This window comes from Salvia miltiorrhiza, chromosome 2 (assembly GCF_028751815.1).
Source record: "Salvia miltiorrhiza cultivar Shanhuang (shh) chromosome 2, IMPLAD_Smil_shh, whole genome shotgun sequence".
In the NCBI taxonomy this organism is placed as follows: Eukaryota; Viridiplantae; Streptophyta; class Magnoliopsida; order Lamiales; family Lamiaceae; genus Salvia; species Salvia miltiorrhiza.
This window is the reverse complement of record NC_080388.1, coordinates 6,176,913-6,196,262: the sequence shown is the minus strand read 5'-3', so window position 1 is coordinate 6,196,262 and position 19,350 is coordinate 6,176,913. Positions and strand designations below refer to the sequence as shown.

Genomic DNA, 19,350 nt, shown 5'->3' with positions numbered 1-19,350 from the left:
TTAGAAAATGGTTTCTAGGGCCAGAGCAAACGAACTGCTCTGATACCACTCTGTCACAGCCCACTATCCCAATGACGGGTTAACCGGGGTTATGACTTGGGTGAACAATAAGAAATGGAAATTTAAAAGGGATTTACCAAATAACCGACATTAATAACAACAAACTAGTGGTATATATATATATAACCACTTAGGTAATTAACAAATGAGCCAGCCATAACGACTAAACCCCAAATGAAAGTTAAACAAAATGAAGGAGTAATAAGTTCCACAATACGATAACAAATTCAGAGTGTTTGCAGCGGAAAAACGTGTGAGTTATGCATATGGAGATGCATACTCAAGGTTTCATTACATAAACATCAAAAGAGAAATCCACTCAACACCAATCCATTCCATCGCCTGCTCAACCTGCACATTTAGAAATACATGCAGGGCTGAGTATAAAAATACTCAGTGACATAAGCCGAAAATACAACATGCATACATATATATATTGAACTGCCATAACAGTAACACACAGGGGTTTTCATAAATGACCTGCGCTTACTAAAACATTTCATTCATTTTCATAAAGGTGGATGCATCCCATTTTCAGTCTATATGATCCATATCTGTCCTTTCTGTCACGCGCCGGGAAGGAGGCCTCCTTACCACGGACGCCAAGACCGGTCGCAAGCGACTCGCGGTCTCCATGAGTGTACACGTTAACCCTAGCTAGCGACCTTTGTCTAGCATAGGATCCCAATTGGATTTCCTTTAAAGTTGGCGAACCAACACAGATAGGATACATATAAAAACATAAACATTTTGGCAGTCAATCATTTCATAAATATTTCATTTTCATAACATTTTTATTTTCATAAAGGGCATTAAACATATAAGCATTTCATAAGAACTGAATAAATAGGCAAAACATATCATGCATATATATTCGCATATGAGGCCTACGTCACGCAGGGGATCTCTATATACGTAATAATAAAATAATGCCCACCTCAATTGTTCTTAAAGCTGGCGTGGAGTCGTTTCTTCTTCTGCTTCACTTCCTGTCGCCCGGACCTTCATTGATGAAGAGTCGATAAGTTCGTGAAGAAATTGTCATAAGACAAAGTCTAATTCTACGTGCCTAAGGTATCTTTTAATGTTTTAGGGTTCTAGCATCCATATTAATCTTGTTTCATTCAATCAATAAAATGTAACCAATTATCATGTAACTATCATATAGGTTCGAACCCATTTGTTCGAACATCAACATGTACATAATCCATAACCTCCCTCTATACCCGTCATTTAGTCAAGTACTCCATCAATTAAGAACAAGTCATATATTATCACCTTGAAAATTTAATCATTATAAATCATGCTTTCTCATACTTCGCACATTTTCATCACTTAAATAAATAAATCATTTATAAACACATGCTTAGTAATTTAATATCTCAATTAAATCCCAAGCTCATTTGATAAAGTAAATCATATACTTAATCATTCTATAACACAATTCCACATTTTTTTATCATGTAAATAAATAGTCTCAATATTTATTAAAACATGAAGCCATTCTAATAGGACATTTTAATTCCATTATAATGGAATTACTCATAAAATAATTTAATCCTTTTTCTTTAAAAAGAAACCATATTTATAATATTCTATACATTTTTTTTTTTAAATAAATAAGAAATTCCATTATTCATTTATAAATAATAAAACATTTTAAAATCCATTGAGATGAAATAAAACATTTTAACCATTTAAAAAAATCCATACTCGTAAGCTTTGAAAAAAATTTTATCATGTAATAAATGGGGCTTAATCCCAAAATATTTGCTTTTAAAGTCCATTAATAATTTAAATAATAGAATGGACTTCATTTAGAATAAATAATCCCAACTTCCAATATTAAAATTTAAATCAAGAGATTTAAATTCACTAAGTAATTTAGTGAAAATTTAAACATTTTTTTTTTTTTTTTTTAAGAAATAAGGCCAAAATTCGTAGGCCTATATTTAAAACAATAGCCCAAGCATTTAAATAAAATTAGCCTACACAACTAAAATAAAAACCCATCAATTTTAAAACAAAAAGAGCCCAGCAGAAGTAAAATAAAATCGGCCCAAACAAATTAAAACATGATTCGGCCCAATGGAAAGAGAATGGGCTTGAGCCCCAATTAAACCTAACCCTAATACATACATAACACACACGCACAACACACACAACACACACCAGCCCCATTTGCTCTCTCTTTCTCTCGGCTCTCTCGCCTCTCTCTCTCTGCTCGGTCGAGTGCGGCGCCGCCTCCGGCGCGCCGCCTCGCCGTGCATCTCCCCTCCCCCTCTCATACTCTCGGTCTCTCCTCTTCTCTCTCTATCTCGCCGGAAAAAACAGAGCCACGGCTCCTTGCTCAGAATAGGGCAGCAGAGGCTACTCCCACCGTCGCATCCATCTTCGCCGCCCACAACCACCGTCGGACTCACGGGGAAGAGCCGAGCGTCGCCGCTCCCGTCGTTCGTCTTGCTGGAATCGCGGTGGAGGCCGAGCCTTGCCTCGCCGGGAAGGTAGGCTCCAGATCTGAGATTTCCCTTATTTCCCTCTTTTCCGGCCGGTCAGGAACAGCCCGTTGCTCCCGCCGTCGTGTCGCCGCTGCCGATGCCGCCGCGTCGTCGTCACCGGAGAAGATAAGTCCTCCCTCCTATCTCTCTCTCTCCCTCCCCTGTTCTACCTTCTCTTCTCTCTTTTTTTTTTTTTTTTTACAGCAGCCCTAACCATCTCTCTCTCGTTTCAGATAGACAAAGGAAAAAGGCGGCGACTGCCGCCGCGCCGCCTCCGGCCGCGAGCAGCCGCCGACTGCTCTCACCCCCCCCAAATTCCAGTCACACGCACAAAACACACATAGAGCACTTAGGGTTTCAATTCTGTTCATTTTCATTCATTTCTATTTACAAAAACTGATCTGTACTTGTAATAGATAGAAATATAGTAAAATGTGTGCGTGTGTATTATTCTGTTGGTGGTTCTCTGATGGTAATAAGCTGATGTAATTGAAACAATAATAGTCTAAAAGAAGTGGTAATGGATGCGTGTGTTCGATCTGTTTTCATTTGAATCATAGTTTTGTAATTTAACAAATGAATGTATGGAGAAAGTAAAGTAGGAGGTAACCTTGATATGAGTAGGAAATGAGGAAAATCTTCTTTCTGAATTCACCAAAATTGGATCTGCGAATTTATTCAGCCAAGCTTAACAATGAAATTTTGGATCTGAAAACTATGAAAGAATTGGAAGAATTAATGGACGTTTATTACCTCTTTCTTGTTTTGGGAAATCTTGGAAACTGATTTGGAAAGCTGGAATCAGTGAATTATAATTCAAGCATAAGAATAGCTTGGATCAGAATGTTAGGAGGAATGGGAGGAATGTTGGTTGCTGATTTTGATTAAATAAAAGCTAATTGCATGTTGAGATGTTAAAGTGTAGAAGATGGCTGGCAAAAGAAGGTTGGAATGATGAGTGTGTGGAATAATGAGTGTTTAGTGAAATGATGAGTGTTTAGTGGGATAGTTGGCATATGATGAGTGTTTAGTGGGATGGTTGGCATATGATGAGTGTTTCCAACACCATCAATTTATTTAAGAGTAAGATGGATGTGGAATTGTGTAGGTGCTAGATGAATGTGATGAATAAAATCCTTATTCTGTATTTGTAATACTAATTTCGGGTTCTCATATAACGAAGCTTCGTTATAACTCTCTATAAATTACATATTTTATAACTCGTTTTATAAGTCGAAAATTAATTACGACTTCAAGTAAATAATAGAAATACGATTTCTATCGTATATAAATTAAATAACATGACTCTGCTAAGTCAGTTATAATCTGAAATAATAATTATTGACTACTCAATAATCCTTTAAATCTCAAACGAATTCAAATAATAATAAGAATTTAGCACATTAAAACACATATATAACAATTAAATCATATCAGATAAATCAAATCAGTTTTATTATTAATGGATGCCGAACCCTAATTATTAAGTCTTTAATCAGTGATTAAAAATTGGGATATGACACTAAGTCAGTTATAATTCTGAAATAATAATGATTGACTGGCTCAATAATCCATATCGTGATTTCTCACGTGAAATAAAATAATACTCTGCTTTAAGTACTATATAACTCAAAGTCATAAGTTGAAATTAATCAAAGATCAACACTGAAAGATGCAATAATTAATTATTGCATTACTGGTTTTAATAAATTAAGAGAGCGGGTTACTACATACTACCCCTCTTAACAAAAATTTCGTCCCAAAATTTGCATGTCTCTACTAAAATAGTTCCGGGTATTTCTCTTTCATCTTGTCTTCAAGCTCCCACATGGCTTCCTCTTGTCCGTGGTGTCTCCATAAGACTTTCACTGATGTGATTGCCTTGTTCCTGAGTTGTTGCACTTTCCGATCTAAAATGGCTTCGGGTTTTTCTTCATAGCTCAAGTCTGGGCTAAGGATCATCTCTTCTTGGTGGATCACGTGCTTTGGATCGTAAACGTACTTCCTGAGTTGTGATACGTGAAAAACGTTGTGGACGTTTCCAAAACTTGGCAGTAACGCCAACTTATAGGCCACTGGACCTATCCTCTCTAGAATCTCGTACGGTCCTATAACTCGGGGTCTAAGCTTTCCCTTGACACCAAACCTAGTTATCCCCTTGGTGGGAGATACCTTCAGGAAGACCTTGTCTCCTATTTCAAAATGTAACTCAGTTCGGCATGCATCAACGTAAGATTTTTGTCTATCATGTGCCTCCTTTATTCGTCCTCTGATCTGGCGGACTATCTCAACCATCTCATTGACCATGCCCGGTCCTAAAATTTTTCTCTCACCCACTTCATCCCAGTAAAGTGGGGATCGGCACTTCCTTCCATACAGCGCCTCGTAAGGCGCCACATCAATGGTCGCCTGATAACTATTATTGTAGGCAAACTCGATCAATGGCAGCATTGATTCCCAATTTCCGCCTCTCTCTAACAACACTGTTCTTAACATGTCTTCGAGGGTCTGAATTGTCCTTTCAGATTGCCCATCTGTCTGTGGATGGAAGGCGGTGCTGAAGTTTAGCCTCGTGCCTAACTCCTTCTGTAAGCTCATCCAAAATCTAGAAGTAAACTTTGAGTCTCGGTCTGAAGTGATCGACACGGGCATGCCGTGTAAGTGTATGATTTCTCGAACATACAACTGGGCTATCTTTTCTGATCCGTATGTGATCGGTATTGGTATAAAATGAGCACACTTCGTGAGTCGATCCACTATTACCCAAATGGCAGTGTTTCCTTTCCTTGTCTTGGGCAAACTAGTCACAAAATCCATTGCAATGTGCTCATACTTCCATTCCGGGATTTCCAATGGTTGTAGCTTTCCATATGGCCTTTGGTGTAGGGCCTTCACTTGCTGGCATGCTAGGAATCTATCTACAAAGGACGCTATGTCTCTTTTCATGCCTTCCCACCAAAAATGCTTCTTTAGCTCTTGATACATCTTAGTGCTCCCAGGGTGGGCAGTATAAGGGGTATCGTGAGCCTCGCTCATGATTTTATCCTTAAGCTCATCCTTGTGAGGGATGCATATCCTTCCCTAGAAGAAGATATCATTATCTGATGCTTCTCAATAATTCTTGAGGTCTCCTTTTCTTACCGCTTCTCGTAGCTTCTCCATTTTCTCGTCTTTTCTTTGTGCTTCTACGATCATCTTTCTCAAGCTAGGTATCATTGCAACAACGCTTGCTATCGTTCCTGGTGGTTTGACCACTTCTATGCTCATTTTACCGAATTCTCTTATGAGCTCCTTCTCTCGAGTGATGAGAGATCCCAATTTAGATTGAGTCTTACGACTCAATGCATCAGCCACTACGTTGGCCTTGCCTGGGTGGTAGTTAATACCGCAGTCATAATCTTTCACTAGTTCCAGCCATCTCATTTGCCTCATGTTAAGGTCCTTTTGCTCGAAAAAGTATTTCAGGCTTTTGTCGTCCGTGAATATCTCGCACCTAACCCCATATAGGTGATGTCTCCAAATCTTCAGTGCGTGCACCACCGTGGCTAACTCCAAATCATGGGTCGGGTGGTTAAGTTTGTGTGGTCTAAGTTGTCGCGATGCGTATGCTATCACTCTTCCTTCTTGCATCAGCACGCAGCCAAGTCCATTTTTGGACACGTCTGTTTAGATCATGTATTCCTTGTCAGCTATTGGGACGGCTAACACTGGTGCCGTAGTTAACTTTTTCTTGAGTTCTTAGAAGCTCTTCTCGCACTCCTCTGTCCAAGAAAATTTTATTCCCTTTCTGAGTAATTGCGTCATTGGCTTTGCGATTTTGGAAAATCCTTCTATGAACCTCCGATAGTAACCTGCCAATCCTAAGAAACTTCTTATCTCATTAGGGTTAGTAGGCGATCTCCATTCGCGCACCGCTTGCACTTTCTCAGGGTCCACTTTAATCCCTTCTGATGACACAATATGTCCTAAAAACGTGACTTCGCTGAGCCAAAACTCGCACTTGCTGAATTTGGCACAAAGGCGCTCTGTCCTCAACGTTTCTAGGACTATTCTTAGATGTTCCTCATGGTGTTTCCCGTTCTTCGAGTAAACCAGGATGTCATCTATGAATACCAAGACAAATTTATCTAAGTACGGGTGGAACACTCGATTCACGAGGTCCATGAACACGGCTGGTGTGCTGGTTAATCCGAATGGCTCAACTACAACTAGTAGTGGCAATATCTAGTTCGGAAGGCCGTCTTAGGTACGTTTTCTGGCTGGATCTTCAGCAGATGATATGCAAACCGCAAACCTATCTTTGAGAACATACTCGCCGCCCCCCTTGAGCTGGTCAAAGAGGTCGTCTACCCTTGGTTCAGTCCTCTATAGTCTAAACACAATCACAATGTGTCATCCTTCTTCTTGAGATAGCTTTTGGGTATATACTTGTCATATATGCCCACCTTGAATTGTTCTCAAGTCAGATTTTCAAACTGCTCGGCTGCCATTGTTTTCATCCTTGCTTTCCACCAGGAATCAGCTGACCCAGTCAGCTAAATCGGACACGCAAGTTAGGCACTCTTGGTCAGTGCAGCGAAAAAGCTGAAAATGCGCTCAATCTTTCGTAAATATGTCTCAGCTTGGTCGGATCTCTTGTCCCACTGAAGACAAGTGGACTTTGTCATAGGAATAGTTCCTCTATTCTATGTTCTGGTTATATGGGTGGTGAGGCCATGTTTTGTTCTAGCCCTGGTACTGGCCCTCTTCCACCATCTCAGGGAATTCTTTCCCCTTCTCTCGGACGCCTTTGCTTTGTTGGCATTCCGATGAGTCGACATATAGTCACCAATGTAATACACAGATGCATATCATCAATTCTGTAAATCATTTTCTTGATTCTCGAATCTTGCTCGTACTCTTTCTCATGAAGGTATATAAATAACATAGCGGAAGTGACTTGCCGCAAAAGACTGATAGGGTCGCTACATAGACATGGGAAATTAGTATCAATGAGGACTATTTCATCAACATTTGAATATAGATGGTGATCTATCCAAGCATTATACATGATAAACTGGCTATCTTGCAAGGTTATCATGAAAGAGCTCAGTTCTGAAATGCCCTATGAACCAGCGTTTCCGTACTAATACTAGTCAAAGTAACTAAGCCAACATAGGGGCATACAAAAGCATCAAAAAGATCATTGTTTTCGAAATACAAATAACGTCCTACTAAATGCGTAAGAGATTATCTGCATGCATTACGTGCTTGACCCTTGGGTTGAAGCATACGTGTCTGACTGATTTAATCTGATGAGTACCTGTTTGTCCTTGGGTCACAGAAAATCTACCAACAGCTAGTAGATTGCAATTATTCAAATCACAAATGGCAATTAGGCAAAGTGTTCCAATAATTTGCCAAACAATTGAAAATGAATAACCATAGGGTAGAAATGAATTGACTGAAAGGTCGAAACGAAATGACCTAATAGTCTGAACCCCTTTGGCTTTTCAGATGAAGGTTTAAAATATATAGGTTTAAAGACCCATATATGACGATTACTGAGATTTTGGCCATGTGGATTGGCCAGGTCCGACACAACTACTTCTCAGTCACTCGGAAATACTTTTCCGAACTTGGTAACTCTTGTTCATTGGCTGCAGAAGGTATATTTGGTCTAAAATCACCACTTTCTTCTCAACATCTTAAACATGTCCTTGAGAATATTCTAGAGCTTCTCAAACTTGGAGTCTGCCTCCGAATTTAATGCAATCCTTAAACATCTTCTATAGGCGAAATAAGATAGGCTCAATCTTACTCTACAATCTTCCTCTACATGATCTTAATGTAGTACTTCTAGTACTTAGTGTTCCTTCACATAGCGCTTGAAATGCAACCATATAATTTGAAGCACTCTTCCGTGTCATTGCAAAAGACCTTCTGAATCATCACGCATTCAATAAGGAAAAAGCTTTTGCTCCTCTGAGCATCTTTCCAGGGTATGTGTCACCATACGTAATGCTAAGTCATGGAATGACCTTAGTCAATGGTCTCATTCCGGCTACTAAACTAAATGCCTAATCCAAGACGTTCTAACTGAGGCGATCCTTGATAGGTTAAGGTATGTATACTTATCTTGAGTATATCCTTAAGGTCTCTTTAGAATCTTAATTCATTTGTTTCAGCATCGATCCACTGTCAACGCTTCTAGCTATTATTAAACTCTTAAACCATCTTTGAGAACTTCTCTCGTCTTACACACTTGCGTAGACTTTTATGATCAATCATAATGACTGGTAACTGCTAGTACCCATATCACATCGCCATGCTCAACCTGGAGGAAGAACAACAAAAGGTTTTCAAAATGACAAAAGCTTTATATTTCGTGCGAATGCGCAAGTGTTTAATATCTTATTTATGTCTTTGATTGATTAGATATCTCAATGAACTTAGATGCGTTAAGAATGCATGATCACTGTTACGAGAAGAACACTAGAAGCTAGAAACTCAATTATATTTCACTATAACCATGGTGAAGAGCCAAGAAAGAGGAAGAGAATCCAACGAAAGCAGTGCAAGCGGAGTGCCACGCACGAATCACTGACGCAGGCATAGTTCTTCATTCAGGTTGTTCACGCGAGGCGGAACACCTAATCGACTATTGCCTTATTCGATGATAGTTTAAGTATGATATTGCTTATAGCGATGAGTGCGACTTATGTAGTCAGTTAGCTAATCCCTAATAAGCTAAGACTCACTTCTAGCCTCGATTATCACTAGCTATGGCTTGAGGATAACCTTCATGATTCATGTATGAACTTCAGAGTTAGACTTACGAAGGGTCAAAATGCTTTGTATATGATGTTATAATATTACGATTAAACCTATCAGCTTATAGTTTCAGATATTCGGAACCATTCTACTTACAGTACCTATCGCATTAGATGAGGACATGACTGAGAATTCCTATTAATTATGATCACCTACTACGAATTGGAAAGACGAGATGTTGAGAGATGAACGTTTGAAGCCGAGAGGAGATGGGCGAAGGGAGCGTCTGAGTCATGCAAAACAACGACCAGCGACCGTTCGCCGTTTTTCCATAGGCGGCGGCGGCGATTTCTAAATTGGGAGAGGAGAGTGACAGCTCTGTTTTGGAAAGAATAAGAAGGAGGTTGAGGGATTGACGTTGACGAGGAGAAGCGGCGAAGCATCGACTCGCCGAATTGCGGAGCGGCAGCGTCTGGCGCCTCGGCTGAAGACAGATCGAGAGAGAGAGAGAACCAAATGGGGCGCCTGTTTTGAGAAGAGAGAGAGACCGAGTGGGAGAGATAAGGAGGACTTGGGCCTTCTCTTTTAATAGATTTGGGTTTGCTTTTAATTATTTTGGGCCTTTCCTTTTTTTATAGTTGGGCTAAGTTTAATTATTTAACTTGGGCCCAGAATTAATTATTTCAGTTGGGCTGCTAATATTTTATTTGGGCCCTGATTTATTTAATTATTTGAGCCCAATAATCTCATCTCGGTTGGGCCTTGTAATAATTATTCAACCCAAATTTTATTATTTTACTTGGGCTCCAGATTTATATATATATATATATATATATATATATATATATATATATATATATATAGGGGGAGGATCGTGTGAGAACTCTAACTTTTTGTGAGAACTAGGAACTAATTTCAACCATAGATCATTTCCATCCTACGGTCAATATCTATTAAATTACCTAAGCTTTATTTTCGAGTAAGAGGATAATTTAGTCAATTTATCATTTCATGTAACCGTGCACTACCTAAATTCACGCAATAACATATCTTTTATTTATGGAAGTTGGAATTTTAACCAAATCATTCAATCACCCACGATTAAATATTTTTATTGATCTACCAAAGATTTCGGAAAAATCATTCAAAGATTAAATAATAAAATTTCATTTATTGATCTCATAATCATTCAATATTTTCCTGCAACCTATACGATTTATATTTTTTTAGTCTAATACTATTATTTTTTTTCTTCTTTGTTAGTTTCATTGTTTGGATATTTTTTAATATTAGAATACATGATACTTTTTGTAGGTTCATGTTCAAGTACTTGAACTTTCTTGGCATAAAAGAAATATTCTCATAACAACTTTATAATATTTGGCAAAGATAAAAAAAAGGTACTGTAGTTGTCAAATACCAATGTGAATTATGAAGTACATGCCTCTAATTAAAATCATAATATACAACCTTCATGCAAATTTTAGAAAATTCCTATATGAAATTAGTGAATACCATGTAATGTAATTCACTCAAGTATTAGTAATATTTGTTGAATTTTAATACATTTATACATATTTGTTCGTGTATTAGTTTGTTCATGCTCGCATATACACTATTCATGTAGTAATAATAGTTTCTTCAATATTCAACATTCAAAAGCTTGTTCACCTTCTACAATAGAGTGTAGTATGATATTGTGTACTTTACAATTACATATAGAAATCATGTTCACGTCTTTAATTGCAATGTTCATTCCTATTACTTGTTATATTCATGTTCCTTGTTGAAGGATGTTTTGTACTTACTCATTATTTTTAAATTGTTAGTTTGGTTTTAAGTTTTAACATTTACACATAGGTTGTTCATATATTTTTTAAGCCGCTCAAAGGTGAGTACTCAAAATTTTTATTTTTTACAATTATTTTTTTGAAAAATTTAGATCACCGTTTTTCATGTTCAAAGTGTTTTATTTCAATATGCATTATTATTATTGTTATATTCATGTCCGGAGTTGAATGATATTATGTTCAAACGCATTATTGTTTTATTGTTTGTTGGGTGTTAGCATCTACACATAGGCCTCTAATATACATCTAAATAATACTAAATTATTTTGTTTATGAAATAATCGATGCAAGTACAACTTCTTCACATATTTCTTTTGGCCATCATTTAGCAAGCTCAAGCTATCGAACTGAGCTGCCAGCGTTGTTCGAGTATTCAATTTTGAAAACTATTCATATAGTGTGATCACCACACATTTGTTCATGTTCTTTTGTGCACTATTCATGTTTGAATATATTCTATTCACGAACTCTAATACATTGTTCATGTTCGCTAGTGGCATAAATGAACATATATTGTTCATAATGTCTCACATGTAATGAACATATACCAAATCTAATGAATAATAACCATTAGACTACATTTTGAACAAAAATAACAATACAATGAATAAGATTCTCAAATCCAATAAACATATCACCAGTTACATGAATGAACATATACCGTGAATAATATCCCACATCTACTGAATATATCCTAAATGTAACGAACAATAAGCATTAAATTACACTTTGAACAAAAACAACAATACCGTGAATATCCCAACAACGACAACGACAATGATACCGACAATGATAACATCCTTGTACGCAACAATTTTTTTCTTCAAGTCGTCGAAAAGCAACGGGAAAAAATAACAACAAATACATTATTGAAAATTCCAAAGTAAAACAGAGATGTTCATAAATTATCGTCGCTTCAACGGAAGTCGCTGGAAAATCAATGGTTGTTCAGCCGTATCAGGTTTGGATGAGTGCATTCTCTTCGTGCCAACTGTTCACGATAATGGAAATGAATATATATGTTGAACAATTTAAGGTAATGAACAATAACAGCGAAACTCATGAACAAGCACAACAATATCGTGAATATTACACTAAACTTGTGAACAAGCACAAACAATACAGTTGATGAACAATTTCAGTTAATGAATAATAACGTACTGGTGAACAAGAGCAACAATATCGTGAATATTACTAAATTTAATGAACATTAGTACATCATTATTACCTGCCTCACGCTTGACTTTCCTAGCGATATAATTGTGCCTTATGAAGAACTCTTTGCCTCTACTTTGTGGCTGCAGATAATGTCAAGTTAGATCAAAAATAAATAATGAGCATACCTCATTTGTTCAAGTACATAATTCATACCTCTCGCCTTTGCTTCTATCAACTTATTTTGCAATATTATTTCCTTATTGGATGGTCTAGCTGTCACATGAACAATGAAACCCATATTATGAACAAGGAAAAATGCAATATATGAATGGAACAAAAAATATGTTCATAGATTATAGACTCTTCACCACTCTTCACTATAAAAAAACCAAAGAACCACCGGCAGGAACCGCCGAAAAAAAAACATAAAAATTGAACGAAAATTAAAATATTTTCATATATTGTTGTATCTCCAAACAAAAAATTGTTGAAAGTTCAAAGTTCATACTTTTTTGTTCAAAGTACCACCAAGAAATCACTGTTCAACACAAATAGATAAACAAAAAACCACTCACAACCACATACATTATATAAAACCCAAGAGATAAACAAACATTTGCATATATCATCGTTCATTCGCCAATAATCGTCGAAAAAGAACAAATTTTTGACGATTTGCAAAAAAAAATTTATAGAAATTTCCGCCGGCAAAAGAAAGAAGTAAATTCAACCGAAAAATTACCTCTTCTGAGCCCGGCGTGAACAAGGTGAAAGGCGTCTTCTATTCGTCGCTTTTTGCGATTCCGGCGTGAACAAAGTTGAAGAACAAAGTAAAAAAAATGGTGGAGTAAGAGCTTGAATATTTATTGCTATGATAGGTAGAAAATGGCGGTGGAGATGAATAGATTGATGTTGATAGGTTATTTAGTGTAGGTGAATTTTTTTTATTCAAACAAATGGAGTCAACCCTATAATTAAGGGATTCAGTTTTGATTTACCAAATTTAAGATGATTCATACCATAACGACATTAAACATATTTTCCATTATTACCCTTGTTCATAAAAAACGCAGCTCTAAAATTAAAGATTGTTAATTAATTAATCGCCTAATTTATAATCTAGGCCGTTGGATTAAGCTTAATCTATGGTGTAAGATGGTTCTTAGTTCTTACAAGATTATAGATTCTCACAGGAGTCCAACCCTATATATATATATATATATATATATATATATGAATTGTAATTATTTATTTTAATTCAAGCCCACTCTTAATTAATTATTAGGCTGTATTATGTTGAGCCTTTTAATTATTTGACTTATATTATTACTTAAGTTCATATTCGTTTAGCCCGGTTAATTAGACGTAGCTGCCCAATTACGATTAATTCTTACGAGATTACTAAGCGAATGAGCCGACTTAGCTATTTTCTTTTAATCGATTAAATAGAGCGAGATCTTTTAATCCCATGTAAGTTAGAACACCCTAAGATGAACGGGTTAGTCATAGTTATTTATTCGATCGTACGAGATGAGCTTCAGTTAGTTATTTTGCTTAATCAATCCGATAGTTGGGATTAATAATAGAATTATCAAGAATGATAAATCATGCATAAGAGAGTCATGCATATTTAATTTTGCATTCTCATTATTTGAGAATTGTGTTCGAGCAATATCTTATTTAAAATTCTCGCAATAAAGGTCAAGCGCGAGAGCAATAACTAGATTAAGATCCGCTACTCCACAACAAGAGTTGCTATCAGGTGGGCATTACTTTCATATATATCAAATGAGTTTCATATTTCAGTTGAACAAGCTATTTCATGACAAAATCTTTGAATTAATTGAAGTTAATTCAAGTATTGTCTTGCCATAAAATGTTTCAGTTTCAGTATGATATCTATCTGATGTGGCTATGCCAAGTTATGTAATCGAATTCGGGTCCCGAGCAGTTGATAGCTATCCTGCCAGGGCTAGTGTACACCAGTGACCGTAAGTCATCGAGCGGGTTGGCCGGTCAAGTGTCCGTGAGAGGTGGCCACCTCTCCGGCACACAGCTTCAGATATGATAGATTATGAGAACTTAGACTGCAGTCGAACTTTAAGAATCACAAATGACGTTAGTAAGCTTGGGCCCTTTTAGCGAAAAACTCCCTTGATGTACTGTTTATGATGGCATGACAATTTACAGTTTTGAAGCATGTATTTTATACTTAGGCATACGTGCCCATTGAGTACTTTTGTACTCAGCCCTGCATATATATATTTCTAAATGTGCAGGTTGAGCAGCTGTCAGTGGTGATGAAGTGACAAGCGAAACCCTTGTGTCTTATTTTTATGTATTAATGAACTCTGGGGATACATGTCTTCATACATGTAATCAGAAACCTTATTCCGCTGCGTACTCAGAAGTCTTATATTATTTTGGCTAAGTCGGAGTTATCTGAACTTATTAGTTTATCTGAGTCAGTATGACTAAACCTCCGTTACATTATAAATAATCATTTTGTTAACAACGATTGAATACGATCCTTCCCTGTTTGATTATCCCCCTTTCTACCCCGCTTCTAATCTCCCTCCCTTAGTCACGGTTCCCTGGCTTAATTATCCTTAATTGGGCTCGGTCGTGACAGAGAAAGTGTTGAGCTTTGGTTGACTGACACATATATACAAGTGATCATACTAGAAAAATGGGCTTGATAAACATGCATTTTTACCTCTTGGGTGTGTCATTTTTTATGTTTAGTTATGAGGATTTTGTGTGTTTGTTGGTCTATTTGAGCTTATATTCGTTTATGGTCAAGAACTTGTTACTTTCTTGTGTTTGAATGAATTTTCAGAAATAATGAAGCAGAATTTGGAAGAATTGGCTGAAATACAAGTTGTAGTTCGTCTCGATAGGAGTTCGTGAGCGCAAACGGATCATAAATCGGAGTTCGAACGAGAGAGAACGAGCCAAAACAAAATCACTGCGCAAAGCTGTCAGAGTTCTGTTTCGGCGCGCGGGCTGGAGGCGCGGCCGCGCGACGTGGCCGCGCGAGTCGCCGTATTTCCGCCCAAAATTCGTTTTTTCAGCGATTTTGGGTATTTTTGAGTCCTACTTGACCTAGGGCATATAAATACTCCCCAAGAACTTATTCTAAGGACCTTTTATCACTTTATATCATATTTTACTTTTCCTGAGAGCTGAGAGAGACGGAGAACGGAGTAAGAGCAAGATTGAAGATTCACAACTTTACTACGGTTTTATTGTTGAATGTTCATTTGTTTATTTGAGATATTGATTTTTAGTCATATGTCTATGTGTGGCTAAAATCCCTTTTTCCAGGGTTTAGGGAGTAGACATGATTTAAATTTCTGACTGTTTGATTCAATTAATTGAGAATGTTATTCCTTTTTATGTTCTTGTTATATTTGTTTGCTTTATTGATTGGCCACCAATTTAGCATAATCATAGGTTTTAATTTGAGATCGGGAGATGATGATTATTACCTGAACTAAGAACATAGAACACATTTATTTTAATTCTAAAGGGAATTGATAACTGTGGGGGCGTTAATCCTAGGAACTTTTAGGAGTTACATGTTAGAAGTGCGATCCAGGGATGGTAGCCTTGCATGTAATCAACGGTTTGTATGCCACGGGAGTGGGTATGAACTAGCTTAGAGATTGCCTTAGGAATCATCTTATTAATTGAATTGAACATGTTAGTTAGGAGAATCTGTTGAAACCTTTGCCTTGGGAAATCTTCTCTTATCAGTTTCTCTGCTTCGCAGCTTGATTTATTTTCTTTCCTGCTGTTTATTTATTTAGTTTTAAAACCCAAAACTCTTAATTTCGTTTGTCCAGATAGAGTAGAATAATTTAGGATAGGAATTGGTTAATTCAGTCTCTGTGGAATACGACCTTGCTTGCTACTGTACACAATTGCACCCGTACACTTGCGGCGTGTTAATAAAATAGCGAACAAGTTTTTGGCGCCGTTGCCGGGGACTGATTTTTATCAGTACTATCTGTTGATTATTTGATACTAATCTGGATTTTTTTTTTGTTATTTTTATTTATTTTCTCTATTTTTCTTTTGGTTCTTATTTTTTGGTTGTGGAGTTTTTCCAGGTAGTGCATGAGCAGCTATGGAGATTTTTGATAGCATGGGCACTACATGCTATCAATGGCCAGCCGAGAGGGTATATTTGGAGAATGTTGCTGCCACCACAAATTCTGATTCAGTTACTTTGTTAGCCACTCAAATCGCTGCATTGTCTTCAAAGATAAATGCTTTGAGTATTGCTAAGATGGAGTCAGCTGTGAAAAATCCGATGATGATGGAAGAGGTAAATTTTGTCAGCAATTGGAATTTCAGGAATTTTCAGCAGGGTGGATTTCAAAGAGTACAACAGGGAACCAATCAGAGTTGGCAACAGTTCTATCATGGAGGGTGCCCGAATAACGCGCTTCAGGCTCCACCAGGCTTCTCTGTCACCAATGAAATCATCAATGATGAGAAGAAGCCTAATTTGGAAGAGTTGATGATGAAATTTATCTCCAAGTCGGAGGAGAGGATGGAGAAGCTTGAGTCTACCACTGCTGCTTTAGGGATCCGGATGAAGGTGTTTGAGACTCAGATGACTCAAATAGCCACTGCTATTAGCAATCTACATCAGTCGGGCCAATTCCCAAGCAATACCGTGGTGAATCCAAAAGAGCAGTGTATGACCATTGAGTTCGAAAGTGATACATCATATGAAGAGCCTCAAGCGATGGAAGAAGAGCAAAAAGTTCTGAAAGTTGAGATGAGCTTGAAGGATGAAAATTTTAAAAGTGTTGAAGAGCGCAATATCCAAAATGTAGTTGACACTTGCATCGACCAAGGAAAATCATTGAAGGCTTGTTTCTTTAGCTTTTATCTAACTCCATCTTTTGATTTTAATTTTGATTCATCTGATGAACACTTTTTGGAGTGTGGTAGTACTTTTGATTGTTCGCAGGATGGCCATAATTTTCAAGATATTTTGAAGGTTGGAAAATCACCTTATCATTGGTTCGCAAAAGATGATGTACTCAAATTTGATGAAAAGTGGCCGCCACCTATGCCTGCTGGATCGTCGAGCTAACGACGTTAAAAATAGCGCTTATTGGGAGGCAACCCAATTTTTGGTTAGTTTGTTCCTTTTTGTTTGTTTGTTTGTTTTCGTGCCCCACAAATCCTTTTCAAACTTATTCTACTTGGTGGTGAATAAGTTTGGGGGGATGTGTCTTTATGGGTGCACTGTTTGCTTTGGTTATTTTTGTTTGTTTTGTTGTTGAGTTCGTTAGTCTTGCTTTGGTGGTTTCTCTGTGATGATACCTTGGTGGAGATATGAGTTGTGTAGGGATTTGGATGGATAACTGGCTTATGATGATTTCTGTTTAAAACTTGTGAAAGTGCATGCGTTTGTGTCGATATTGTTGTGATTGAGCATGATTGATGAATGATAAGCATGGTCTCTATGTGTTTGCAATCAATGAAATAAGCTGTGAGGATTTGAGCCTTGACTGTTGACTCAACTAGAAACACCTCTAAGTTGACTTGCAATAGAACAAGGACATCCTAGCAGTGATAAGTTGACCCAGTGTCATCTCTCAAGGAAGATCTTAAAGGGCAATTAATTATGTCACGCGAAAACAGTAAACTAAGGATGATTAAACTAAAACATGGAAAGTAAATTAACGCGAATTAAACTTAACTAGGCAAAAAGGAATTATTAACTAATGCTTGTAATTTAAACTTAACTAAAAACTTAATCTAAAAATGATCTAGGCATGAAACTATTAAACCCTAGGCAAGAATTAAACGCATAAAAGTAAAAGAACTTGGAAATTAAATACTAACTAGGAATTTAAATACTTGTAATTTAAAAGCTTCTATTCTAATGAGCATAAAACTAAATTGCATAATTTAAAGTGCATAATTTAAATTGCAGAATTTAAAGAAAGCAACTAAAAACAAATAAACAAACTTAATTAAAGAAATACCGTAGATCGTCTCGAGAAGTAATCTGTCACGTAATTACAACTCTAAACGGGAACTAATCTAAAACATGAATTAAAAGAACTATAAACTAAACTTAACTAGAACAGAAATCGAAACTAGAACTATGAAAGCAATAAACCTAAACTTTGGCTGCCTAGCGGAAACTAAAGATTAGGGCAAGGGGAATGTCATTACAATGAAAAGTATGGCCCTTTTTATAGGCTTCAAATCCCTATGGATCACCATGGAAGTTGCCATGCAAAGTAGAATTCTAAAAGGAATAGAATCGTGCAAAATAAGGCAATTTCCAGCTGGCGTGCTCTGCAAGTCATCTCCATTCTGGCCGAATACTCAGCTCTCGCCAGAGGAACGGATGTTGTCATAGAAATGGATGTTGCTAGAGGAACGAACCTCCTCTGGCGGTCGACTCCTCTGGCGCCTTTCTCCTCTGGCGGTCGACTCCTCTGGCGCCTTTCTCCTCTGGCGGTCGACTCCTCTGGCGCTTTTCTCTCCTCTGGCGCTTTTCTCTCTGGGTTCTTCCAGAGGAATGGTGACTCCTCTGGCATTGGGGACTTGACTTCTCTGGCAGCGGAGACTTGACTTCTCTGGCATGTCTCTCCCCTCTGGAGCTGTTAACCTCTGGCGCCTTGACTCCTCTGGCGGGGTGATTTCTCTGGCGCCTATTTCGCTGCTCTGGCATGGTCTGGCGTAAAAACGCCATTTTTAGCCAAAAATCCCCAAAATTATACTCTTCCACCATTAAAACCTAAATCTCCTGAAAAGCATCAAATACACCATAAAACGCACCAATTTCCATAAGATTTATCTTACAATGAGCACATTCAAACCCCTAAAATTAGAACAATTAAGCATAAATCAACCCCCCCACACTTAGCCTTTTGCTTGTCCTCAAGCAAAATCAATATGAATCCTAGGAAGAGATTGATTTCAACAATGCTAATTTCCAATCCACACATTCTCAAAGTCAATTCAAAATTTTACAATCAACATACATCTCT

The 19,350-nt window shown here is 37.3% G+C and overlaps 1 long non-coding RNA gene across 1 annotated transcript; it reads right to left on the bottom strand.

The window, feature by feature from the left end:
• Window positions 1–2,919: 2,919 nt before the first annotated feature.
• LOC131012834 (uncharacterized) lies at window positions 2,920–3,499 on the bottom strand. Its single transcript, XR_009097482.1, has 2 exons — window positions 3,312–3,499; window positions 2,920–3,224 (listed from the first exon to the last, which is right to left on the bottom strand). It is a non-coding gene; the product is annotated as an uncharacterized LOC131012834 (long non-coding RNA).
• Between the last annotated feature and the right edge of the window lie 15,851 nt (window positions 3,500–19,350).